Source organism: Canis aureus, chromosome 30 (assembly GCF_053574225.1).
Source record: "Canis aureus isolate CA01 chromosome 30, VMU_Caureus_v.1.0, whole genome shotgun sequence".
Classification (NCBI taxonomy): domain Eukaryota; kingdom Metazoa; phylum Chordata; class Mammalia; order Carnivora; family Canidae; genus Canis; species Canis aureus.
Window position 1 is genome coordinate 35,872,215 of NC_135640.1, and position 27,657 is coordinate 35,899,871.

The window sequence follows — 27,657 nt, forward strand, 5'->3', positions numbered from 1 at the left end:
ATCTGCATACGGGTCTTGGTGTGGACACACGTTTTCAATTATCTTGGGTCAATCCCTAGGAGTAGCACTGCTAGCAGGGTCATATAGTGAGTGTTTATTTAATTTCATAAGATATTTTTTAAAAATTTCATAAGATATTACCAGAATGTTTTCAGAGGTGGCTGTATCATTTTGCATCCCCACCAGCAATATGAGACTTCTGGTTTCTCTGTATCCTTGTCAATATAAGGTATTATCAGCCGCTAAATTAGCCCTATAAATGGATGCATAATGATATATTATCTTGTGTCTCCCTGAAGATTAGTGATATTGAGCAGCTTCTCACATACTTTCTGGCATTCATGTTTTCTTTGAAGTGTCTGTTTGATTCTTTTGCCTTTTTTCCCCCCTTCACACTGGGTTGTCTTCTTAATACTCAGTTGGAAGACATTTTATGTATTCTGGCTACAATTTCTTTGCCAGGTATATGTTTTGCATATATTTTCTCCTAGTCTGTGGCTTGCCATTGTGTGTTCTTAAATGGGTCTTTTAAAAATAGCTTTTAAAAGTATATATGCAATGGGATATTACTCAGCCAGCCATTTGCAATGACGTGGATGGAACTAGAGGGTATTATGCTAAGCAAAATAAGCCAGTCAGAGAATGAGAAACACCACAGGATTTCACTCGTATGTGAAATTTAAGAAAAAAAGCAGATGAACATGGGGTAAGGGAAGAAAAAATAAAAATAAGATGGAAACAGAGGGAAACAAACCACAAGAGACTCTTGCTTCTAGGAAATGAACTAAGGATTGCTGGAGGGGGGGATGGGGTAACTGAGTGACCGGCATGAAGGAGGGCACCTGATGTGATGAGCACTGAGTGTTACATGCAACTGATGAATCACTAAATTCTGCCCCTGAAACTAATAATACAATATATGTTAACTAAATTGAATTTAAATTAAAAAACTTTTTTTAAAGTTAAAAATCTTTTTTTTCTTTTACAATTCATGCTTTGTGTTTTGTTTAAGAAATTTTTCCCCTCTCCAATGTCACAAAGATTTTTTTTTTACTACCATTTTAGCTCTTATATTTAGGACTGTGATCCATTTCGAGTTAATTTTTCCATATGGTACCAGGTAAAGGCTGAGATTCATTTTCTTTTTCCCACACAGACACCCGATTGTTTGAGCACCATTACCGAAATGACCCCATTTCTTTTCCCCCATTGAATGACCTTGGCATCTTTACCAAAAATCAACTGGCCATGTACACGTAGGTGTTGTTTCTGGGACTTCTACTCTCCTATTAATCTGCACCTCAACCCTTATGCCACTGCATTTATCTTGATTACTGGGGCAAGTCAATTTTAAGCTGTCTCTGGGATATGTAAAAATTAGATCTGTACGTGTAATTATAGTTTATCCAGTCAGCGAGTCAACGTGGCAATCTGAAGACCAGGGGAGAGACTGGAGATGTAAATTTGGAAGCCATCTGTTCAGAGAGGGTATTAAAACAGGGGACAAAAAAAAAAAAAAAAAAAAAACAGGGGACATTCCCCAAAGCAAGGATGCCCACACACGTGCCCTTTTATCACACTTGGAGCTGCTCGTGCTAAGAAAGTACACAACCTCTCTGATCTGTAAGCAGTGAGACTCCACTCCCTAGCAATGCCGCGAGGTCCAATGTAGCTCTATATAATTTGGATCCACTAGATTTCTAAGGAGCAGAAAACTTGGACCCAACAAATCGAGTCCCAGATGCAGCCTGCAGGCTCAGGAAGTCACTTCAGTCTTCAAAGCCTCGCTTCTCCAATTTGAAAAAATGGCATTTCAGTAACAAGCCCAAACCACAGGGTTATGCGTGAACAACTAATAACAGCAACATGTAAACATCTAGGCACGGCCTCATGAGGAAAATCTAGCCATCTTTCTTTCTACAGAAGGGTGTCTGAGTGTCACAGAATTCGTTTCCACATTTATTAACCGTGCTTACCATCAGCTGCAGAGCATGCATGCAGTTTCTGAACTGTTCATCTCAAGCCTAAAAGAGCCCATAAGGTTTGAGGCCAGCTTGATCCTATCACTGCATCATCAGAGGATGATGGGAAGAGCCTCCACGTACTAGCCAGACTCCGTGCTGATGTGCAGAGGTCAGTGCCACAGAGCCCTTTCTACTGAAAACAGATAATAACACAGACGCGGACATGCTTGGGATACAGCTGCCACACTGTTCAGCATACAGCAGGTACTCCATAAATACCCGGTGAGCAAGGAGACACATGCAAAAACAATTTGTATAACCAGCTGAGACACAGAGAATCTGTAATCAGGCTTCCCAAATAAAATGAACATGGACATTACACGTGAACAGATATGTTGAGCAATGACAATGACAAGAGGAGCCAAGCCCTCCATGCCCGTGGGTCCCATTCTCAGCATTTCACACACGATTCAAAAATCTTAGCAGGTAGTACTATCATTAACTCCATTTTACTGGTGAGGAAACAGGCCAGAAGGTAGTAGGATTCCTGAATGATAAGGAAACCAGACCAATGCTGGTCTGGGTGACCCCGCTGTGGGGTTTCCCGGACTACTGGGTCTTCATCAAGAAGATGAACTCCTCTGAACTCGAAGAGGCTTGTCCTCCCAGTGTTTCCTTCACCTCAAGCAGAAGACCATTTCCATCATTTGTCTTCTTAACACAGCCTAACTCCTACAACTTCCGAACATGAGCCCAGTTGTTACAGAACCTGCTAGTAAGTTTAGAGTTGGCTTCAAGTCTTTACCCTGGGGTGTGAATTCTGTCCCCTTAGTTTTGGGGGTTGAAAGTGGTATTGAAGGAGAGAGGTAATGTTACGAACCTAAGGTCAATTCATTAGTAAGCATTTGTGGCTGCTGGGGCCATATCACCAATGGCAGCATGTGCCTCCACGGAAATTATTGTGGCTATCGTGCTTGGAGGCTTACAGCAGATGGATGAACAGGCAGGAAACCATATTTGGTTGGACATAGTTACATAGGAAAATTAAAGAACAGACTGGTGAAATCGCTGGTAAGCCATAAGTGCCCCCTGAATAATTATCCTTGTTACTAACACTAGCCAAAATAAACCCAGAGACACACAATAGAGACACATTTAAGTTTTCAACCTACAACGGTCTACCAGAAATGGACTTTCGTAGTTGCTGGTCCTATGACATTTTAGAAATCAGGTTCTCATATATAATTAGCTCCTTGGCTTAATTCATGGGTCTCACATATTTATAACAAGGGGGCAGGGAACATGACAATCTAGAAGAGGAGTAAATATGCTTTTGTCTCATACTCCAGTGTCTTCATACAAGTATGAAGCAATTTTGAAAGAAAAAGCAAATGTCTTGCTTCAGGAACATTCCTACTGTGTCTGTAAGTCCTTAGCACCGTATGTCTGGCATATAAGTGCTTCATCAGTGACCGTTTATCTTTCTTTAGGATTATGAATGTTTCCAGTAGGAATTCACCTCCCAGTGAGTTTATTAACTTCTCTTTTGGTCAAGATATGTACAAAAATTTAGTGAATCTTAAATTATGGATCCCGTTCATTGCGAACAATTATGTTTTATTTATAAAAACTCCAAATAGGCTGATTTTCATTTATACTCTTAGCAACAATATGATATATAATGTGATTTAAAAATACCCTTAAATGTACATTATATTTATGGTGTATATATAAACATACAAGTACTTGGGGTACCTGGGTGACTCAACCGGTTAAGCTCCTGACTTGATTTCAGCTCAGGTCATGATTTCAGGGTCGTGACCTGAGCCTCACATTGAGCTCCACACCCAGTGTGGAGCCTGCTTCAGATTCTCTCTCCACCCCCCAGCCCTTCCCTCCCACTCCTGCTCCCATGCACTCTCTCTCTCTCTAAAAAAAAATGTAAAAGGGAAGCCCCAATGGCCCAGCGGTTTGGCACTGCCTTCGGCCCAGAGTATGATCCTGGAGACCCGGGATCGAGTCCCACATCAGGCTCCCTGCATGGAGCCTGCTTCTCCCTCTGCCTGTGTCTCTGCCTCTCTCTCTTTCTCTGTGTCTGTCATGAATAAATAAATAAAATATTTAAAAAATAATAAAATAAAATAATAATTTTTAAAAAAACAAGTATTTTATATGCCAACAGTGGCAAATAATATTCTTTTCCAAAATTGTGATTATTCAGGGCTAACACTGGGTGAAAACAGCCCTAAGGGCAATGGCCCAGGTCCAAGGCTAGTTAGACAGCTCTCCTCCAAGTGGTGACTCAGGGATGGGCCTCTTCCAACCTGTAACACTGCCATTTTCCTGCATGACCTCCAAAATCACAATAGAAGGGGAAGGAAGGGGGTGGGAAGCATCTAACAAGCCAGGCCTGGAAGATGCATGCTTCGTGACCATCCGGCCTGTTGGCCATCCACGCAAGACCAGCCCAGGTGAGAGGGTGGCTGTGTGCCCAGGAGGGAGGAACATGAAGCAGAGTCGGGAATCACGTAATAGTGTCTCTCCCACAAACATTCTCTACGTATATGAGACATTTGCCTTGTAGTTTACAAACGTTTACATGGCACTTTCTAGTTACATCTTATTTACTTATCAGTAGAAAAAGCTGCAAAGCTGCTGCAATCGCTGCCACTTTACAGGAGAAACTCTAAGGCTTGCAGAAGTCATTTAGCATCCAAGCAGATGAGTGACGTGGTGAAGACATATGTCCCCACCACCCGGATCTAGATTTCAAGACCTCGCCACTGTGCTCAGCATACAGAACGTCAAGAATGCTGGACTAACAGAGTTTCTGTGATAGAACAGACTACAGACCATAGACCTAGAGCCGTCTTTCCACTCTCGGTGTAATCCCATAAAACAATCCACATGGGTGAAGTCAACAGAACAGTCAGGATGCCTTTCACCAGTAAGCAGTTGTATGTCAACCGTCTCGGGGAGTGTCTCAAAAACAAAATAAGAATCATTATGGCAACAATCCCAAAATGCGACCTGATTCTTATTCTGGAAGTCGGAGATATAGGCACAAATGTAGAACAGTAGGATTCAGTTGAAAAGTTAATGATGTGAGGGGTACCTGGGTGGCTCAGTGGGTTAAGCATCTGCCTTTGACTCAGGTCATGATCCCAGAGTCCTGGGATCGAGCCCCGCATCGGGCTCCCTGCTCACTGAGGAGTCTGCTTCTCCCTCTCCTCCCAGTTTGTGCATTCTCTCACTATCTGTCACTATTTGTGTCTCTCTCTAATAAATAAGTAAAGTCTTAAAAAAAAAAGAAAGAAAATTAATGATGTGAAAGAGAACCCTGTGGAATTGGAGTCCAGTTCCCAGTCCTATGCCTTTAACTGCAAGGGAATCTCAGGCGTCACAATCATTGTCATGGTGACAAGGAGATGACTGGTGCTTGGACACAGGACAGAACACACGGCTGGGAAGCCCGAGGCAATCCAAGCCGATCATAGGAGTGGCTATTCCTCCATCAACAAGATGCCCCTTCCTGATGGGAGGAGGTTCGGAGCCCAGGCCTAGAGAACGAGTCCACACTCGTTGGCCAGGACGGGGCAGATGTACTTTCCACAGCTTCCTCTGCATGTTCTCTGTCCAGCATCAATATTTCCATGTTTGGGATGAAACAGAGTTACCTAACATTTAAAGGAATGACTTTCTCCTTTCAAAACAAGGAGGAATGTGCAGTATCAAATCTGGATTCCAGAAACCCTGGCACAGGACGACCCTGCGTCCCAAACTTTCTTGCCAAGGTTCCAGTTTATGCCCACGAGGCCCAGAGAAGGTTCCGGATGTGGCGGCAGCTTTTGGCTCTGAATGGTTTTGGCTGCAAGAACTACCCGGTGACTGATTTACTCCTCGATTTCGAGTCTTTTTTTCCCCCCTCCATCAAAATAATTCTCCACGAATCATTTCCATGTTTCCAAGGCAAAAATAGAAAAAAACCAAAAGCTGTAAGTTAAAAAAAAAAAAAAAAAAAAAAGGCCTGCGAACAGGAATGGATTTGCTATCCGACATCCCTTTCAGGAAACCGTCAGGTAAAATCAGGCAATGTAATGGGCAATTTGGTCTCAACTTCCCCACCAGGAGAAACGCCTGCGCGCACATGTACACACACATCCATTCCCAGGCGGGCCCCGCACCAGACCATAAGCTTCTAGTGAGACCGAATTCCTGTAGGAGGGCAGTTTCCTTTCTGCTATACCAACATAATGCTTCATTACACCAAGACACAGCACTCTCCGAGCTGCCAGGGAAGAAAAGAACGAAGCCTAAAATTCACAGTAAACTTTAACGTGCTAAGCGTAAATGCTAAGTGTAAATACCTAAAATGAATGTGTTCTATCAACCCTTTCCGGTTCTGTGTTTGATTCTTCCCATGGCCGAGGTGCAACTGGCCTCTCAAGAGGCCACTGGCTCAGTGTTCCCCGCAGGTGCCGTGACTGCCACACAATCAAACCCCCCATCACACTCTGAGTCAGGGGCGTGGGGTGGGCCTCGACTTTTGTTCTGTGGGCATCGCCAGAAAGAACGTCAAGCCACCTGTGGTCAGTAAATCCAGTAATTCAACTGGGTTGGAGAAGATGCCGGGTGCTTGATCAGAGGTATCCAGTGGAACCTGCCCAGGGACTCAACAGTGGACGGTCCCCAAACCTCCTACCCTGGGCCAGGAGCTGACAAAAGGACCCAGCCCACCTTCAGCTTCCCCAGGTAAGTGGGTCTCATGATGAAGCAAGATGTCCCACTGAGCTAAGAAACTCTCACCCACCCTCTTCCTACACTCTGATCCCTCTGTCCACCGTGGTCCTCAACAGGCCCGAGAGGCACTTGGCCAGAATTAGAGGGAGCAGTTGGATTTATTTTTTTATTTATTGAATGTTGCAATATTGCATAGCATCTCTAATAAAATATCAGACACCTGGCAGGAACCCCAGGTTCTGATGTTCTTTAGGTGATCATTAAAATAAACACCTCCCTCAGCTCTACTGAGGAGTCAACTAGAAGCAACCCAACCCCGGCATTCAATAATTTCACCTCAGAGTTATATGATATTTGGGAGTTTACATACTGTTTCCTTCCAGGTAGTCAGGGCAGGGACCATCATCTCTATTTTGCGGTGGAACGCACTATGGTGCAGGAACAGGGTTTTTTTTTTTTTTTAATTATTTATTTATTTATTCATGAGAGACCCAGAGAGAGAGGCAGAGACACAGGCAGAGGGAGAAGCACGGGAAGCCCAATGCGGGACTCGATCTCAGGACCCCAGGGTCACAACCTGAGCCAAAGGCAGATGCTCAACTGCTGAGCCACCCAGGTGCCCCCAGGAACAGGGTTTTAAAACCGGTGAGGGTTGTGTTGACTTTGCACCCAAACAAGCTGGCTCAATACACACTAAGCCATGCCAGAAACAGGACGACACGAGATCGCTTTTAATAGCAAAGAAACAAAGCGAGTGTGATGTCCAGCTCAGGAAATAGGAAGCTGGTGAAGATGAAAAGATGCTTCCAAATTTTAAAGGAGGAAAAAAAAAAACCCTCATGGTTAACCCTCCCTCCTCTGTCGACAATAAAGGCAAGGTTCCGGTAGCACCTGACTGTGTGGCGGGCTCAGATCTGCACCGTCCTCCGCATCCTGGGCCACACGGCCACCCAAGCCCGCCGGTGGCTCCGTGTTTATGGGAGGGTGGCGGGGAGGACATGACCACCTCAGCTCCGTGGCGGGTTAAGCAGCCTGATTGAACACTGCTACTAATTAAGGGCCCCTCTCGTCTGGCAGGACCACCGGGGTACCTTCTGCACTTGTTCATGACCACAGCACCTCGCTCAGAAATTAACTCCTGATGAGTGCAGACAGGGGCCCAGCTGGTCCTCCTGAGTCCTCCCAAATAGATAAATGAAGTGTAATAAGAATGCTGCTGACTGCCAAGGCAAGAAGGGCTCTCCGTGACCTCTCGGTAAAATCCAGAGTATACTTTTACAGTGACTTAATTCTGTGCACTGGGGATACTTAATGCAGCCAGGGATGGTGTGAACAGGCTGATGGCCACAGGGACAGCATTGAGAAGTCCATCACCAAATGTCCTCTTATTAAGTATGAGCAAAAAGAATAAAGAGGCAATGTATGAGAAACTAATTTTCAATTGGCAAGCATTTTTGTTGGGTGAGATGTGCTATTTTTTCCCCAGCACTCTTCACGGGTCTAGGGACAACGGTGGCTTTTATTACAGTTTGCAAATTGTACAACCACTGCGCTCAGGTTTAAAATATTAAGCCCTCATTTCCCATCACTTATAGAGGACATCTCTCCCTAACGCTCTGTTTCAGAAGAGGGGAAGGGTGGCCATGATTGCCCAGGCCTTCCAGATAGAGAAACTCGATGGAAAGATGCGTTCTGGGTCACACAGCCAAGCCGCAGGGGAGATGGGACAAGAATCCAGAGGTCCAGCCACTCACTCCATTTAGTGCCCCGTAGGTCAGAGGACTCTCCCCCCTTTTATCTCAGTAAGTCAATGGGTGGTGATGGGGAGGGCTTGGAGCGAGGGCACTGGGGACCATGCATGGTCACCATGGTCCCAATGCACTGGCCCATGGTGACTAATGCTGAGTGTGGTCCTGTGTGTGACATCCTCCTCAAGATATGACAAAAGGACAAGAGCAGGTTGTGAAGAACTGCCCTGACCTCTAGATCGCACTGAAGCTACATCCTCCTGTGACTTTTTAAAGGAACAGAGGAGATCACCCAAGCAACAGATGAAATGACAACACTAGTCAATTTGGGTTTTTTGTTAACACAGCAAAAAAAGCGGGAAGCAGGATGACAAGATGAAGGAATGGGCGGGAATGGCATCTGATGCCTTGATGTCAAATTTTAAAAAATAAAAGGATGCCAAAGAGAAACTGCCACAGTTCCCCCCAGGGATCAAGGCAGAGGGGATGGAATGAGGTGGAGGAAATCAAGGAAGACACCTCTTTCCTTTAGAGAGTGTATTAGTTACCGACTGCTGTGTAACAAATATACCCCAAATCCAGTAGCTTAAGACACATTTATTATCCCTACTTTCAGAGAGTCAGGAATCTGAGAGTTGCTCAGCTGGGTGCTTCTGGTTCAGTATCTCCCACAGGCTGCAAGGAAGGTATCAGCTGGGGCTGTGGTCACCTCAAGGCTTGACCGGGATAGGGTCCACATTCGAGTTTAGTTACATACAGGCCTCAGCTTCTCATGGGATGCACATCAGTTTCTAGCCATGTGGGCCTCATCGCAAGGTGACTCACTGCACATCAGCTTGTTTCTCCCAGAGCAATGGCTCCAAAAAGAGGGAGTGAAAGAAGGCCAGCAAGACAGAAGTCACAATCCTTTTCATAACCTACTCTCAGAAGTGACATCCTGGGGCATCTGGGTATCTCAGTGGTTGCTTTTGGTTCAGGTCGTGATCCCGCATTAAGTTCCGCATCGGGCTCCCCATAGGAAGCCTGCTTCTCCCTCTGCCTGTGTTTCTGCCAATCTCTATATCCCTCATGAATGAATAAATAAAATCTTAAGAAAAAAAAAGAACTGACATCCCATTACTTTTGCTATATTCTATGTTAGAAGTGAGTCGTTAGGTCCAGCCCACTCTCAAGGGGGTGGGGGGGAGGCTTACAGAGGAACATGCATACCCCAGGGCAGACATCACCGGGTCCATCTCAAAGGTGGCTTACCAGAGAGATACTTCATTCTTTCCTTCTTGAATAAATCTAGAGATGGACTCTTCCACAGTGTGCCTCCTCAGACTCTAAGTGGGCTACCCATCATCTTCACATTCAACATCCTTTCTCACATAAGCAAGAACATCTTCACCCAAGACGTGGAGTTTTAAATATCAGGAAACATAACATACATGCCAGCCTGATGTCATTTTTTAGGTGTGGCTGCCCAGAGCTGGCACCCCTGAGGACTGACTGTTCGTGGCTCCTCCTGTCATGTGACCTGCCCACAGAATGGTGTAGTTGCTTCCCAGAGCTCAGCTCTGCACCCTTCCAGAAAGTATATGCAAGAGATACAGCCTCATAGTAATAAGCACCAACATTTGTCAAGAGCAAATGATGGCTGCGTACTGAGTCAGGACTTTGCATCCATCATCACATTTAATCCTTACAAGGAGCCTATTCCACAGATGAGGAAGCAGGGATGTACCCAGGACATGTAATTCCCCACCTCCTGGGATCCACCAATTAGTGTGAATGAATGGTGCTGATTAGCTCCTCGGGATTCTCTGTTGCATTAAGATAAGCATCAGACCCGAAGAGGTCTCATGACTGAATGGTTGTATGTCCATCACACAACCGTATGCTCAGAAAATCTAAAGGAATTAGTGTAAAGCTATTAGAATAAAAATTAACTTAGTAAAGTATCATAATAGAGAATGTAGAAAAGCCAAGTGTTAATATATAACTATGTGCTAGTAATAACTAAAAAACTTTGTGATAATCTATGCTCATTACAGAAAATTTAGAAGAATGTAGCAAACTAAGGCTGGGACATTGAGTCACCTAGGATTCTACTACCAAAAAGCATTTTGGTATATTTCCTTAAACTTTTTCTTCTATACTTTGCGGGTGTATGAATTTTTTTTTTAATTGTTATACTACAGAGGCTGACTATCCTTTTTTCACTTTGCACAACATCAGGAGCATTTTACTCTTATTAATAAATGTTCTTCAGGGCGCCTGGCTGACTCAGTCAGTAAAGCATGAGAGTCTTGATCTCAGGGTTGTGAGCTCAAGCCCCGCATTGGGCATGGAGCCTACTTTTAAAAAGGAAAAAGAAATGAAAAGAACCAGGGCAAAATAAATGTCTTTAAAAAGTGTACCTTGAAAAATTCAATTTTAAATGGCTACCATCATATTCTTATAACCTAATTTTAAAAACGATTTCCTTTTACTCATTTAATGTGTCACAAAATAAGTAAAAACTTTGTTCCTGTTTCTCATTTCCTGCCTTTAGCAAAAATTATTTGAATATCCATTTCAATTCTCATATTGGCTTTTTAGCTATATTTCTTTGCATTTTTAAATGGCTGCACCAGGGATTACCATATACATCGTAACTTTTCATAGCCCACTTATAGTCAATATTGTACCACTTCCTGTAAAATACAGAAATCTCTCAACAATAGAGGTGCTTGCCTACCCTTATGATTGTTATAGCTACCATATCTGCAAATGTTACAAGCCCCACAAGACAGTTATAATTTTTGCTTTTAATAGTTACATGATTGACAAAGAAATTGAGAGAAAAAAACACGAGGAAAAAAATGGTATTTTGTATTTACCCAAAAATTGACCATTTTCGGTATTCTTCGTTTTTCCTCAAGAGTCCCAGTTCCCATCTAATGTCATTTCATTTCCCTCCAGCTTCAGGAAGTTCCTCTACCATTTCTTGAAATTCAGGTTGGCTAGGGATGAATCCTTATCATTTTCTTTATCTAAAAATGTCCTGATTTTCCCTTCACTTTTTTTTTTTTTTTTTAAGCAGCTTCCATCCCCAGTGTGGAGCCCAGTGTGAAGCCCAGTGTGGGGCTTGAACTTACAACCCTGAGATCCAGACCTAAGCTGAGATCAAGAGTCAAACGCTTAACTGACTGAGCCATCCAGGCGCCCCGAATGTTATTTCTTTTGTTCTGGTTGGCAACTACCTTGGCTGAACCAGAATGCAAACTCTTCCTCTGGGCAGCAAATTCAGTCTTAGTTCTGATCTTCTATCACGACCTGAGGTTCTTTTAGTCTAGTCCACGCATGCATGGTTCAACAGCTGAAGATGTGCACAGACAGAATTTGGAGATGCCCTCTCTGAACCCTTCCCTTCTGGTGCTCTTCCTCACTGCACTGCTAGCACTTGGCCTGAGGTTACTCTGGATGGCTCTAGTTTTTCCCTTTACAAGGACAGAGTCTCACCAGAGCCTGCCTGCTTCTGTTCATTCTTCAGTGACTTAGGATAACTTTGTGTGTTATGCTCAGTTTGCAGGATTATTTTCAGGAGGAGGGAGAGGAGTCTAGTCAGCTCTTGGTCCATCATTCTCAGAAAGAGAAGTTAAAGATCTCCATTTCTAAGTATCATTTGCCTCTAACAAGAACCAAATTGGCCAAATCCAAACCAACTCTGTAGAGAGTAAGAAGCATGATGGATTATAAAATAATAATTCACAAGTCCAGAGCACAAGCTGAGAGACAGCCAAGACAAAGAACAAAAGATAAGTACATCCCTCATTTGCTGCCCCTAGAGTGACTAGTACATCATCTAACTTCCTACTCTGAAAATGATTCCGTACAAAATAATATCAGTTAATAAATGAAGAAGGAAAAAAAGACAAGAAAAATTCCCATTTTGCAAACCTTAGAGAACTGATTCAAGCAAAGGATCGCCAAGGTTGTAGGTGAACAGAATATTGCCTGGTGTGCCAAAGGGATGCTCCGTGGATTACTCACTGAAAGAGACCATAACTGTAGAGAGAACAGGTAGTGGAGCTTCTCACCAAGTGATCCAATCAATAAGAAAGGTACAATATGTGACACAATACGAAATACACAGTATCACCTAGAAAGTTTGCCTTCCCAAAATATTTAACCTGAATCAAATCAAATTTTTATACCTAACTTCTAGTTTACAAGAAACTGAGGAGCTAGAGGAACACAAATGTCACCACAAGGCCACAGCCAAATCCAGAATGTGGGGTATTTGTTAAGATAACTGCTCTGGTCTCTCCAAAACCTTGATGTCATTTTTTAAAAAAGAGATAAAAGAAATATGTCAAACAAGTGCAATGCACAATTCTAGTCCACTCTTTTGGCTGGTTCTGACTCTACATCGGAAATAAAATCCAGACTAAGGTGATTTTTGGAGTCAATCTTGAAATGGCATTGAGAATGGTGAGAAGCCCACCATTTCCTCTTTCGACTCCAGAAGTGACTTGGAGAAGAATGGCTTGTACGTAATACCTGTCCCTCCAGTGTCCATAACTTGCTGACCTATGACTTTGGGAAAATAAAATACAGCACCTGTGAGAATAAGGTTGATTGGGATCACCCGGCAAAAGTGAAGTCTCAGTGCTAGTAATTCACATGTTCACAATATTCATGTATTGATCTACAATATGCCAGATGCTGAGGTAAGCAACCGAGGGTATACCCCAGCCTTTGTGGAACTACAGTTGAGTCAGAGAGAGAAAATAGGCTGTTACAAACCAATGGAATAAGCAGGATGATGAGTCAGTCAAGTAGAGTGTTCGAGAGTGCAAACATCTAAGGGACAGGGGAAGAAAAGGAGTACTATGGAGGCCACGGGGAGAAGACAGCAGATCTCCTTCAAGAGAAAATAGTTGACTGATAGCCTCTAGCCACTGCCAACTCAATACAGTACAGCTCCAGGTCCACATATTAGGTGCAGAGTCATTGTTTAGTGAACAAGTAAGTGAATCTCGATCACCCATGCCCTCCTTGGTCCCCACAAGTACTTCAGATAACTGTGATGCTCGTATAGGTTTTAGTTCCAGTAATCTAGTGCTCCTTAACAAACCACTTCAAATGTTAGTAGTTTCAGTAACTCCATCATTTATTTTACTCACAAATCTGTATTTGGGGCAGACGTAAGCAGTTGTGTCAGCTGGCACAGCTCCAGTGAACACAGAAGATCTATTTCCAAAACGGCACAGGCACATGGCTAACAGGTTGGCACTAGCTTGGAGTTCAGCTAAAGCTGGGCTAGGAACTCAGTTCTCCACAGACCCATACAGGCTTCCTCTCAGCATGATGATTGGACTCAAGAGCAAGTGTCCCAAAAGACAGTAGGTGGAAGCCACCATTTCTTAAGGCCTGGGCCCAGAAATGAACTGTCACTTCTACCATTCTATTGGTTGAAGCAGTCACAGAGCCCACCCAAATTCAAAGAGAGGGGACATGGACCCTAACTACTCATGGAAGGATCAAGCCTCTTCTTTTGAAATGGGCTATTTAAGAACTAAAAAGGTATATTTCCTTCAAACCATAGTATATACACACATACACACACACATATCAGTATCCACTCAGTATGGCATTTGTTACCTGGGGCTTGGCAACAAATCACCAGCTCCCCTTACCAAGTCAAGGAAGGCTTTGAAAAGAATACACATTTGTCTTACAGTGTAGGAACAAAACTGATCCAAGTTTCCTTAACTAAACTCAATGTTCATTCACTTACACAACTTTTTTTTTTTTTACACAACTTTCTTTTTTTTTTTAAATTCTTTTTTTTTAAATTTTTATTTATTTATGATAGTCACACACAGAGAGAGAGAGAGAGAGGCAGAGACACAGGCAGAGGGAGAAGCAGGCTCCATGCACCGGGAGCCTGACGTGGGATTCGATCCCGGGTCTCCAGGATCGCGCCCTGGGCCAAAGGCAGGCGCTAAACCGCTGTGCCACACAGGGATCCCTACACAACTTTCTTTGAGCAATTACTATATGTTATCCTAGGAACAGAAGGGAATACAAAGATTAACCAAATACAGCATTTTCAAATTGCTCTCAATCTATTAGGGAAACAAATACACCCATTATAATGAACTCTAATGAGATAGAATTCAGGGATGCCAACAATGAGCAAAGTCCAAGGACCCAGAAAGAGAAAAGGAAGGAAACACAGGGAACGCTGACATTCTCCACATTTACCCCAACAGGGGTCAACTTATATCTTCATTTCTCTCTGTCATCTCCAACTGGGCTCCCAGCCCTATGAGGTAGCCACACAGAATTCCAAAATCCAAAAACATTTAATACAGGATCCCTTTAAATGATACGTCCCTAAGAATGTCAACACAATTTGAAAAATGACTATTAATTTTATACAGTTTTTTAAAACTTTAAAGCTCTACTACTAAAACAATATATGCATGCATGAGGTATAAATCCCACCCCCACGCCTACATAACAGTAGTTCTGGCTTTTCCCAATTGCTTACTCTGGTCTTGTCACCTTCCAATTACAGACCTGAAACCAACTCAAGAGTATTAACATCTCACTGCCTGCTCCTAAATTGCATTTGGCTCAAATATCAAAATAACACTCAGCTAGAAATTGACATTCATGTGCTCCTGAGGCTACTTGCTACCCAGGAACTTTGGTTGATTCCAGGAATCAACAAGGACAGTAATATCCTAAAGAATTATTGTCATTGCAAGCATCAGGAGAGGTCAAAGACTAAAGATTTTACTCCTGAAGCTTTAGACTACTTTATTTTTATGACTTTACTTAATCAGATCTCTCTTTAAGACCTCCATCAACTCCTTCTGTCATTTAAAGTATTTAAAGAGTTTGTTGCAGATTAAGAATGGTCACAGATTCCTTGAGGCCTATTGAAAGGTGGGGGTCTATGTCCCTTCCCCTTGAACATGGTTGGGTTCTGTAAATGACCAATAGAATACAGTAGAACAATCTCTCATGCAGGCCTTAAGAGATTGAGAGCTCTCACTGCCTGTTTCCTGGAACAGTCTCTGGGAATCCTGAGCTGCCATGTAAAAAGTCTGAAAGCCTTGAGACAGTCACACTGAAGAGGCCAAGAGTTCCACTACGAGACCACAGCCTTCCAGCCCTCCCACCAAGGAGACAGTCGTGTAAGTAAAGCCCATCTTCCTCCCTCCTGCCCAGCCCATCCACCAGTGAGTTATCACCATGTGAGCTCAGCCAACACAGCATAGAGACAAATAACTCAGCTCAGCCTTGACCAAATTTCTCACCCAGAAAAATGACTGGATATAATAAAATTGTTGTTGTTATAAGTCATTAAGGTTTGGGATGGTTTGAACTGTAGCAGTAAATAACGAGAACAAATTTTAATCTTGAAACTAATAACTTTGGTTAAATGTATGCAAAAAACAAAAATGTAATCACAGAGGAACTATGAACAGAATATTCTTCTCACAGCTGACCTACTACCGCTGATAGCTATCAGCAAAGATTAGATCCTGGTTCAGACAGCTTGTCTAAAAATAATACATTTCATCTATGCAATGTAACCATAGTGCATTTTAATAAATTATCCTTTAAATATCATTCATAATATTTTCCAGTTTTTACACTTTTAACTGCCAACCATCTAGTCTCTGATTTATTGGATTCTACCCAGAGAGAGCACACTTTCATCTCTTTAATGATATAACTGCCAGGCCCTTAGACATTTTATTATTCTAGTGTAACACAATTCAAGCTAGTAGTGATCTACTTATCTTTCAAGACCATGCACAGTATGCATCTCTTCATTTTTAGAAACCGATCTTCAAAATAGGTAACCCAGTACAGAACAGTTGAGCCAGAGAAGCAGAAACCTCTGCCTTCAGTAGGGTGGATCCCTGTCTCAAGAAGGACCCAACCACCACATTGTTAATAAGCCAGAGCAACCTTCCCACTGCCACTATAGTGAATGTAGCAGAAGAACTAGAATCTCAGCTTCACAGTCTAGAAATTGGGAGACAACATAGTTTGCCTCAGGAAACTAGGTATGAAAATAAGATTCATCTAGTAGTGGTCCTCAGAGAAACGTGGCTTAAAAATTAAATAACTGACAAAGATCTCTTCCCACTTATGACACCAATATATAAATATGTGGATCATAATTAATCTCTAAACTTTCACAAAATCCCTGCTTTTGAACCTGCTACTGAACCTGACCTCTGAAAAAGGTCAGCAGCACCAGACAGTGTGAGATAGTAGAAAGGGCCCAGGATGTGACTTGAGAGCCATAGCATCTAGTACAGACTGGCTGTTGACCTGACAAATGGAGACACAAACCAGCTCCTCTCTTTTTTTAAAGATTTTTTAAAGTAATTTCTTCACAATGTGGGGCTCAAACTCACAACCTCAAGATCAAGAGTCACATGCTCCACTGACTGAGCCAGCGAGGCATCCCTCTCTGTCCAGAGGGATGGGGAAGAGCTCGTAAGTCCTTTCCACATCTGAAATTCTGTGATTCTTTATTGTTCTAGGAATGGCTGGGGCACCTAGAACACTGGACTGCTCCTTGCACCCTACCAGGATCATTCTGCTTCAGTAGGAGATTGTAGGACACACTCTAGCCTCATGAACACAAGGAATGGTCCTACAAAGGATAAGGATAAAGCCAGGCTAAGGTGAAAACTACTGAGGCTTTATGGAATTGACTCTGCCTCTAAAATCTACTTAGTAAATGTCTCCTCCCACTGACCTTCTTAGAGTCTGATCAAACTGGGAGATAATGGATTCCCAATGGAAAATATCAACCTCCTATGACATTATTTATAATTTTTATAACACATAGAGTATGTTAATTAACATCTTAAAGTGCTAGATATCCTTTACGTCACTTATGCTCTAGTTTATCCTTTGACCTCAGAACAACTGTTAGTTGAAGGATATGACTGCCTAATACTGAAATCTACCAAATTATGTCTTAGAATTTTAATTTTTGAAATAAGTTTAAAAAGAATTATTATGTGAGGCTTCTTCATAGGCCCCCCAATGCAGATCTTGTTATCTTGATTTCAGTTGTTTGTTTAAATGGCTAAGAAAATTATTTCCTCAACAAACAAATACTAGTCGCCAAATTTAGTGAGTTTAAAAGAAGAAAGTATATATGAGGGGCACCTAGGTGGCTCAGCAGTTGAGCATCTGCCTTTGGTTTGGGTTGTGATCCTGGGATCGAGTCCTGTATCAGGCTCCCCAGAGGGAGCCCTGCTTCTCCTGCTGCCTATGTCTCTGCCTCTCTCTGTGTGTCTCTCAAGAATAAATAAATATTTTTTTTAAAAAGTATATACAAAAAAGTAAACCAGAGACCATATACCAAAAAAAAAAAAAAAAAAAATCAGATATACAAGGAGTCTTGAATTCCTGTTTTCTGGCAGTATTATGCCACATGTATTTGCAAACATGTAAACAACATGATAATTTTGCTGCAACTAGGAATATCTCTTTACCAGGTTATAAATCTAGTCAGCATTCCCCCCATACAACCTACTTCATGATACTAAGCAACGCAAACACACTGCCAAACAACCAGTGTTTTAATATTCAAGCTCCCATTTCTTCCACCACATAATTTCCTGTAATACTCTCATTCATGTCTGAGGTCCAAACGCATTCTTATTGGTGCTTTTCAGGTCAGTATGCCAATAGCAAGAAGACTCATTCTTGAAAGATTGAGCTTTCCGAAAGATTGAGCTTTCCGAATGAGTCCTGAAAGAATTCTACTAACACTGCATATTTCCTGAAGAGGGATAATGTAAAAAAGCAAAATTTTAAGAAAATGGCTCTAATGCCATTTTCAGTTAAAAGCACTGGGAGATTTACAATGATCAAGTAATATGTCAATTTCTTTCAAATCTTGCCAACATTTGATGCCAACACAATTACAAGTTGGAAAAATGTGTAATGAATAAGGCAGCTCATAATTTCCCTTAGAATATGTATGTACAACTTATTAAGTGGCATAAAAAGCAAAGAGTCATGGCAAATGTTGAAACCCTAAATCTGAGTTTCATTGCTTTGGGGCATTTGAGTCAAACTCCATCATCTGGAAGTACCTAACAATAAGAAATATTAGGTCACGAGCTGTTTTAGAAACACCTGCAATACTTACACCTAATGAGGTGAATAAATGAGAGCTTCAGGTTCCCCATCAAACAAGAAAACTTAATAGTTAAATCTGACATAATAAGCCCAAACTCGAACCCTGTATAAATGAAAATACTCACATGGAGGGCATTTTCGCTTCTAAATTTTGTGGTTCAACTCCACTAGTTCCCTTACCTAAAGCCACCTGGTGGAAAAATGTGCCCCCAATTCTAGATCAGTATGGGTTTTTCCAGAGTATGGCTTAATTTATTGGAGTCTCTAAAGGCTCAGAAAGAATAGATATAGCTTTCTCTTGATGTCTTCTGTCCTCACCCCCACCCCACCCTCAAAACACCTATAAACTCGGACAGAGGCAACGAGCCACTGACATCTCGTTCCAAACCCCAAATCCCATCCTTTTCAAAGTAAGAGCCAGGCCAAAGGCAGGATGTGAATGGATGACTCTCTAGGCTTTCCCCTTGGAAACTGCGTACGTGCCTTATATACCATCACTTTTTCCCAAAGAGGAGATCATTTTGTTTTCTAGCCATGTGGACTAGAGCTTGGATCTTGAGGGTTGCCAGGTTTTGCAAATCAAAATACAGAATGCCCAGCTAAAAGGTGAATTTTAGTATATGTGCTGCCAAAGCGAGCACTAAAAGGTGAATTTTAGATAAATGACAGATAATGTAGTAGCTTAAGTATGTCAAAAAAGACTATTTTCTCTGGCAAACCTATGCAGAACATTCATAATACTAAGGAAGAGAAATGAACACCACTACCTCTTCCTGAAAGCCCAGGAAGCAGAGAAAGGCAGCTAGGAGGTGTGAGAAGAAGTTAGAGGTGAGGAAAGGGAAAAGACACATAAAGAGAAAATAAAGTCTTTAGTAGAATTTCCACATGGTGCTGCTCAAACTTTAACATGTGCACCAATCACCCAGGGATCTTAGGAATTTAACCTGTGGGCTCTGACCTGCTAGGGCCAGGGGTCCCCGGTTTTCATCTTTTCTCAGGTGATGCTGGTTGATGCTCGTGGTGGAAAGCTCTCTGAAGCTCTGCTAGACAAGATGGGGGACATCCAAAGGGTGCCGGTAAGCAGCTGGTGAGGAGGGGGAAAGAGGGCAGCAATTCAAGAAGTTTTTCAGGCAGTTAAGGTTAAATACAAAGATCTGATCTCTTGTGAATTTTCTTCTAATTCCTCTGTGTGAGAAATAATCACTATCATCATACATACTAAGAAACAGGTTCTAAGCCAAAAAAAAAAAAAAAAAGAGAGAGAGACAGAGAAAGAAAAACACAAGCATCAAAGAATCTCAGACATGCATGGTTTTTGTATTATTGTTGAGAATCAAAGCAGCATTATTTAAGAATCTAGCACAAAAGCCTTGTCACGTTTAACAACCCAGTAAACACAGGGTGTAAGTTGTGCAGAATCCATCAAATTGGTGCTCTTAAAAACCAACTTGAGACCCCAGGCTTTGGCCACAGCATGGCCCTTGGGGGCAGCCTTTTGAGAGCTGTCACGAAAGCTGTCCAAATCTCGTCCAGCACATACTTGCTGCAGTTACCACCTCCTATTTCTCTTCCACCTCCCGGAAGACAGGAGAGGCCCGGCTCTCCACGGAACATGGTGTTCCATCTTGTCACTGGCGGCAATGAGTCTGGCTTGGGTCTCTATTCCGGATGATTCTACGCCCACATGAGCTCTCAGGAGGCAAGGACTGAAGGGCCCCAGGCTCTGGCTCCCCAGGGCTGTGGCCACATATACATGCAGACTCAGTGCACACAGACAGTGGACAGAAAAGAGGCAGACAGTCTCTAAATTCCCTTTAGGTCTTAACCAGGAAAAACACCCCAATGTGTAAATTTCTCAAAGTGTGAGTAGGCAAAGGTGAGCATTTTTTCCACACTAGCACTTTTTGCAGATTTGGACACTGTTCAAAAGTGTTTATATTTATTTGGTTTCTTGGGGGTGAGGGAGCAGGGCTGCTGCTGGTTTGGAGGCAATAAATGGAGAATATGGAAAATCAGGTGTACCAGGACTGTGAGAATGTGCAGGGAGGCAAGAGCATGTACACACCAATATGTGCATACATGCCACTTTCCAAAAGTTATTTGGAGAAAAATTTTCCAATTTTTCGGCAGCTTATCATATGGGCCTGGGGTGGACATCTATAACCAGGGACATAGACACATGAGATTCTTACAGTGTCCTTGATGTCTCTGGCTCAGGAAAAAATTTAAAAAGCCACTGGGAACTTGGGTAAACCATAGACTAGTCACCTCAGATTCCCTTCTCTTACTGAGCTTCTCTAGTCCCAAAGCCAAGTCTCTAGCTAGGTCCAAGGACACAGAGTTTATATGTAAGTCGATGCGGCCCCTGAAGGGTGTTGCTAGAGATACTAACCCAATCACAAATATTTATTTTGGGAAGTAGAGATACACAGCTCTGGTTGGTGCCCACAGACTCCTGGTCCAATAAATCCTAATTGTATGCACATACATTCATTTTATCATAAAATCCTATTTTTCCACTCATTAGAATTCATCATTCCAGAACCAATAGATGACCCTCCTAACATTTCGGACACGGAAATTACTTTTTTCCAGATGATGGAGAGCTCTTTCACTAGCATGTAGGAGATTATGTCCCAAGACAAAAAGAAGGCGAGAGACACAAACTTGTCTTATCATTGCCATGCCCACAAATAAGGGCACCAAGAAATACTTTCCAAAGCTCCTTGCTCTAAAGACTGTGTTAGTGATGGCTCCACTTTACGATGGTGCAAAAGCAACGTGCATTCAGTAAGAACCATACTTCGGATTTTGAATGTGTATCTCTTCCCGAGCTAGTGCTATATGGTAGGATAGATACTCCCTTGGGATGGTGGGCAGGGGCAGGGACCCACAGCTCCCAGTCACAAAGTCACGAGGGCAAATGACCCCTACACTTACAACCATTCTGCACCCATACAACCGTTCTATTTTTCACACTCAGCAGTTTTCACTAAATTACATGAGTTAGTCAACCCTTCATTAAAAAAACTGGCTTGGTGTTAGGTGGTTTTGCCCAACTGGAGGCTAATGTAAGTGTTCTAACGTATCAGGGAGGTGAAGCTAAGTTATCACGTTCAGTAGGTTAGTTGTCTTAAATGCATTTTGGGCTTACCAATATTTCCAACCTACGATGGGTTTAATGGAACATAACTCCATTATAAATCAAGGAAGGGAAGAGTTGATTGGAATGGGACGCCATCCTAAGTTGAGGAAGAGCTATACTGATGTAAGGGATGGCCTAGCATTGGCTTGAGGTGCCAGGACCTTAGCTGACCCCAGACGAGGGTCAGAACATGACTGCATTCTCATGAACGGCAACGATGTCGCCAGAGGTGGGCAGGCCACAGCTGCCAGTAATCCAAGCACCCCTGCTCCTGCTTTTTGCTTTATACTCACAGATATGAAAGAACGAGGTGGTAATATTTCCTTTTTCGTGACTAGCAACCTTTTCTTTTTTTAAAGCCTGACAATGATACTAATTACTTAAGCAACGGATCAGATCAGTAGTCAGCTGTTGCCACTGCTCAGATCCCAGTAAGACTTCCATTAGCAAAAATTAAAGTTGGCTTTCCTCCTTCCTGGCAATCATTCAGAGCAACCTTGTTTGGCTGTAATACACCATGGCTGTTGTAGGAACTTTCCGGAGCAAAGCGTAAGCATTTGATAAAGGTTAAGATTAAATTAAAATGAATGACTAAGCATTAGATAATAGGATACGTTATGTGCCATATTATTTTCAAAATAGAAAAAAAGCTACTCATGTGGAATCTTCCAATATAAAGGTAGATTATAAACACTGTTACTTTCCCTTTTACTCACATTTGGAGTTGCTCTGGTCTTACCATTTGCGCCTTTGTTCGGTCTGGACTTAATTGGTTTCTCTACCCTTCCCTCTAAAATTGAGTCTTTTCACCAAATGACCCTGAATTCGCCTTAATTTGATTTTCTGGGTTTACTGCGTTTTCATCTTCTAAGAACCGTTACTTATCTTGTGCCATAGTTGTGATCACTTCTCCGACATTTGTTTGACTATGGCTCAAGATTTAAAATTTTTTTAAAAGGAGAAGAATTTAAATCTCTTAATTCTCAAACACTCACCTATTCTGCACCCATGGGGTATCCCCGCTCACCCCGCTCCTGCACTGCCTTCCCCACCCACTGCACTGGGGCTTCTTGTCTTTGACATCATGCAGCTCCCTGAATAAAAGGAGACTGCAGTCTTGTTACCAATGAAACGAACTTTACATTAGAGACGTCCAAAATGTGTGGATTTGGTATAAGCTTCTTTCAAAAAGTACTACTCCATTATTGGGAATGTTTATGCCTAAAAAGAAGATTCTGTGTTCTATTGTGTCAGAAGCTTTCAAAGTGCAATTGTTCAATTTGCAAACTGCAATTGGTTAACCAAGCTAAACTTAATTAGTCCAACGATCCTACAGCCCACATCAAACCCCACTGTTTGATGTATTCTGCGAGGTGTCCAAGCCGCCTACAGCTGTCTAAGTGCCACAATGAAAAGGCAGCTAGGCTTAGGTCTGGGAACTGAAATGAGCTGTTCTAAGTGGGGCTTTTCTTCCATTTTCTGAGGCTGCACTGCTCTGACCTTCTCCAAATCAATCCTTTGCGGATTAACATGTAAAGCAGTGTCGAATTAATTTCAGAAAGGGAATATGAGATCAGCCTAGGATCATACAAAACATCTAACTCCTAAACACACTAATGCTTCTAGCCATTCAATGAGAAGCTGTCAATAAAGGGAAAAAAGTCGGGGAGGGGGGCGGCCAGAAGGATTTGAAGGTTGGAGCAATCTATCAGACTAGTTAGCGCATTGCCTACTTCTGTGGCATGGCTAATGCATTCCTCTAGAAGTTAATCCTATTTCTAAAGACCATCCCGCTAGGGGCACATAGGCCGTGATGAATGAGAACTAAAATGCATTAAAATTCTCAACAACTTCACCAAAAGGCACACTATTAGATTCTGAGTGTCTACAATAAGACGGTTCATTAAAAGTGCAGGTCTTAAAGAAACCGCTTTTGTCCCTACAAAGTGAGGAGAGAGGATCCGATGTGTCACTTGTGACACCTGCAGCCAAAATATTTTTACATTAGGTTGTCCAAGTCATCACACGAGAAATGCAACATAAAACGGCAAGGGAAGGCCCTTCGCCGCGAGCTGGCTTAAATACCGTTATTATGCGCCTACACTCAGGGGAGGCTGTGTGTTTCCACAGCATTAGCCACACAACAGTGTCATTAAACCCACTTTTAAAAAATCAGACATGAAAGAGCACTTATTCAATTTCCCTTGAAGAAACTGCAGTGTTTGAACACGTCTCTTTTTCTCCCATTGTATTTTGCTTGTACTCAATTAAGAGATGATTTAGCCATTTATCACGACGGAGTTGGGGCTGAGCGTTTATACAGACATTGAATCCGGCTTTTCTTGCAGGCAGAAGTCTGTAACTACCTCTAGAAGACAGCTGACGGTGGCAGCCCTGAGACTGGAAATTACATCTTGATGAGCTGGGTCTTGGTCCCTGTCAACAGGCGTGGGGAAAGGCTGCTGGACAAGCCTCAAGAATGAGGCGGCGATGAATTATCACGCGGTGCTGATTCTAACATCAGAGATGCCAATAACACAACACTTGAGGCCCAACGGAGCTGCCAGGGAGCAGCAGGTGAGGAGGCTCTGTGAGACAAATCTGCAGAAGAGGGGGGCACACCTCGAGGCGGGAGGGGGTATTTGTTGAGTGAATGAATGAATGAATGAAGGGATGGATGGAGTTGGACTTGGCTGCTGGGCTCAGGACAGTCACAGCTACTCAAATGGCTCAGGTTCTGCAAAAGTTCATCCTTGATGTGAAACACACGAGGGGGTGACCTGGATAGGGGAGCGGGGCAAAGAGTGGGGAACAACAGAGATGGACATGTGACCGCGTACACGGTGTTTCTGTGCTTCATACATCCAACGATTGTGTCTAATCCTCACACCACATCAGGACGCTGGCATCTCTGTGTTACAGATGAAGCACCTGGAGCCCAGAGAGGGCAAGTCAGATGTGAAAGGTCACACAGCTTGCGGGTGCCTGACAAAGACTGAACTGGGATCCTTCAGACTCTAAAATCCAAACTCAGGTCGTGATCCTAGGATCCTGGGATCAAGTCCCACATCCGGCTCCCCATGCAAGGAGCCTGCTTCTCCCTCTGTCTGTGTCTCTCGTGAATAAATAAATAAAATCTTTAAAAAGATAAAATAGTATCCAAGCTCTTTCCACTTCTCTATAAAGGAAAGTCCTGTGCATCGTAGAAAATTAAAATATGGACTAACAGAAGGATTTGATGGAACGACACTAAATCCCTTACCCCCCAAATGTCTGCCACCCATCAGGTCTTAGATGCTACTCTCAGTCTTCCACTTCGTGGTCTGAGCAGCTTTTGTCTTTTGGATTACCCTGAGAGAGGCAGTCGAAAAGCCCGAGGAACTGGAAGTAGGTCTGCAGGTGGCTGCCCAGTGGAGTGGGGGCAGGAGCAACCTCCGCCAGAAAACCTAGCATGAGGAGTGCACAGCTGGAAGGTGACCTGGCGGCCTGGACTGGGGCCAGCCCCGGTGCCCGGGACGTGAGGGTGCTCCAGCAAGTGGGTAAGAAGATAAACCAAGTAGCACTTGGGAAGGCATGGTCCCCCCCATGAGAAAGGGGGAAATAATCCACACAGTATATCACTTTACAGCATAAAAGGTTGTGAACTGGGACACAGGCCACCTGGGTGTTGGCAGGTTTATTTTACCACGTTCTTCTAGCACCCTGGGGAACGTGGGCATAGGGAGGGGTGCGCCGGACACACATTTCCTTCCACAGATTTGCCTTCCTTTGCATCTGCCTTTTGCACACAGTAAGAGTGCGTGCGGACTAAGAAGAACAAGAGAGGGGAGCCTGGGTGGCTCAGTGGTTGAGCGTCTGCTTTTGGCTCAGGGCATAAACCCTGGGGTCCCGGGATGGAATCCCACATCGGGTTCCCTTTAGGGAGCCTGCTTCTCCCTCTGCCTGTGTCTCTGCCTCTCTCTCTCTCTTTCTCTCTCTCTCTCTCCGTGTGTGTGTGTGTGTGTTTCATGAATAAATAAATAAAATGTTTAAAAAAAATAACAAGAGAAAACAACTGTCCGTATTTCTGGTTTTGTTAAACCACAGCCATGAAGACTTGTAAAAAAAAAAGTGAGGTGACAAATTCTAGACACTCATGTGTGCATTCATTCATTCATTCACTTGGTTAACAGGCTAAAATGATCACCATCACATTCACCAAAAAATACGGACTGGGAGATTGGGCCTCTGCCAACTATGCAGAACCTTACTCCTCAATGTCGTGTTTCATGTTTTGCTCTAGCATGACCTCAATGTGACGCTATGAAAGCAAGTTTTCTGTACTCCTCTAACCCGGATGCTCACATTGTCACCTCCTGAACACCTTGTGAATGGCTTATATGATATCTAAGCATTTGTTTAAAACAACAAACAAAAAAAAACCCTTCAGGAATGTACTCTGAATAGACTGGAGGCTTAGTGCTGACTTTTCAGTACAAAGGCAGTCAGTGATTATCCTAAAGCTGACATAAGGTTTAAGATACAAAGTCTGGGCTGTAGGAAGTAGATGCAAGAAGCATGAACACTGTTTCCCTACAATGAGAATCATGACCAACACGAAGAAAGGCACGGGGAGGAAGAGGATGGGGAGAAGAGGGATGGGGAGGAAGGGGAGACATGGACACATGGGTGCTGGGTCCCTGGCCTAAGCACCAGGACCATCAGCCAGCCACCCTGATGAGCGAACAGCTAAAGCCAGTTGTCCTCATCTTCCCATGCCCACCAATGAGCTACTGTCACGCCATATACAAGTAATTTACAGTCCTGTTGATCGGTTTTATACATACTATGCGGTGATAAAGGGTCAATCCTCATCTAACGGGTGAAGCGGACTTAACAAAGCATATCCAGCAGACCTGGATATGCTGGCTTTTTTTTTTATAAGTTTTATTTATCTAAGTAATCTCTACACCCAACATGGGGCTCAAACTCATGACCCTGAAATCAAGAACTGTAAGCTCTCCCAACTGAGCCAGTCAGGTGCCTCTGATATTTTTGTGTTTTTTTTAAATAAACTTTTTATTTTGGAATAATTTTACATTTACATGTTTTTAATGATATGGCAACTTAATGGTTTTCTTTTTTCTTTTTTAAGATTTTTATTTATTCATAAGAGACAGAGAGAGGCAGAGATATAAGCAGAGGGAGAAGCAGGTTCAATCCCAGGACCCTGGCATCATGTCCTGAGCCAAAGACAGACACTCAATCACTGAACCACCAAAGTGCCCCAGTGGTTTTCTTTGTGATGGGCTTAGCATGTGTGACAGCAACCAGCACATATACACGCTTGCCCAAATCAATCAACAACTTGTTCGGGGATACAGAGATGTAGATACAGATGTGGTATCTAGGTAATACTTACATGAATTTTACCACTCATTGTATTTTAAAAATATGGTCATCGAGGTTAACTGTCCATGCCTGGCAAATGCCCAGAAAATGGAAGAATAAGAAAAGGACAAGATCTAAGCGTTTAGGTTTAGTCACAGCAGGATAATGATTTAAAAAGCAAGTATTTTTTTAAACTATCAGTAAGTACAGCATTTAATTCACGGTAAGGCTAAAAGAAATGAGGGATCCCTGGGTGGCGCAGTGGTTTAGCGCCTGCCTTTGGCCCAGGGCGCGATCCTGGAGACCCGGGATCGAATCCCACGTCAGGCTCCCGGTGCATGGAGCCTGCTTCTCCCTCTGCCTGTGTCTCTGCCTCTCTCTCTCTCTCTCTGTGACTATCATAAATAAATAAAAAAAATTAAAAAAAAAAAAAAAAGAAAAGAAATGAAAACACCCAAATAAAAGTTAGTATATGACTCATGGATTTACCTGTTCTATAAGCAAGTGCATAACTGCTCAGGTTTTC

The 27,657-nt window shown here is 42.9% G+C and overlaps 1 protein-coding gene and 1 long non-coding RNA gene across 8 annotated transcripts in view; one reads left to right on the forward strand and one right to left on the reverse strand.

Annotated features, from left to right (window-relative positions):
* Positions 1-27,657, reverse strand: part of HLCS (holocarboxylase synthetase) — a 225,230-nt gene that overhangs the window by 42,073 nt on the left and 155,500 nt on the right. The window lies entirely within an intron of this gene.
* LOC144301920 (uncharacterized) lies at positions 14,288-24,877 on the forward strand. The gene is made up of 4 exons (XR_013368832.1): positions 14,288-15,630; positions 19,615-19,692; positions 24,110-24,338; positions 24,684-24,877. It is a non-coding gene; the product is annotated as an uncharacterized LOC144301920 (long non-coding RNA).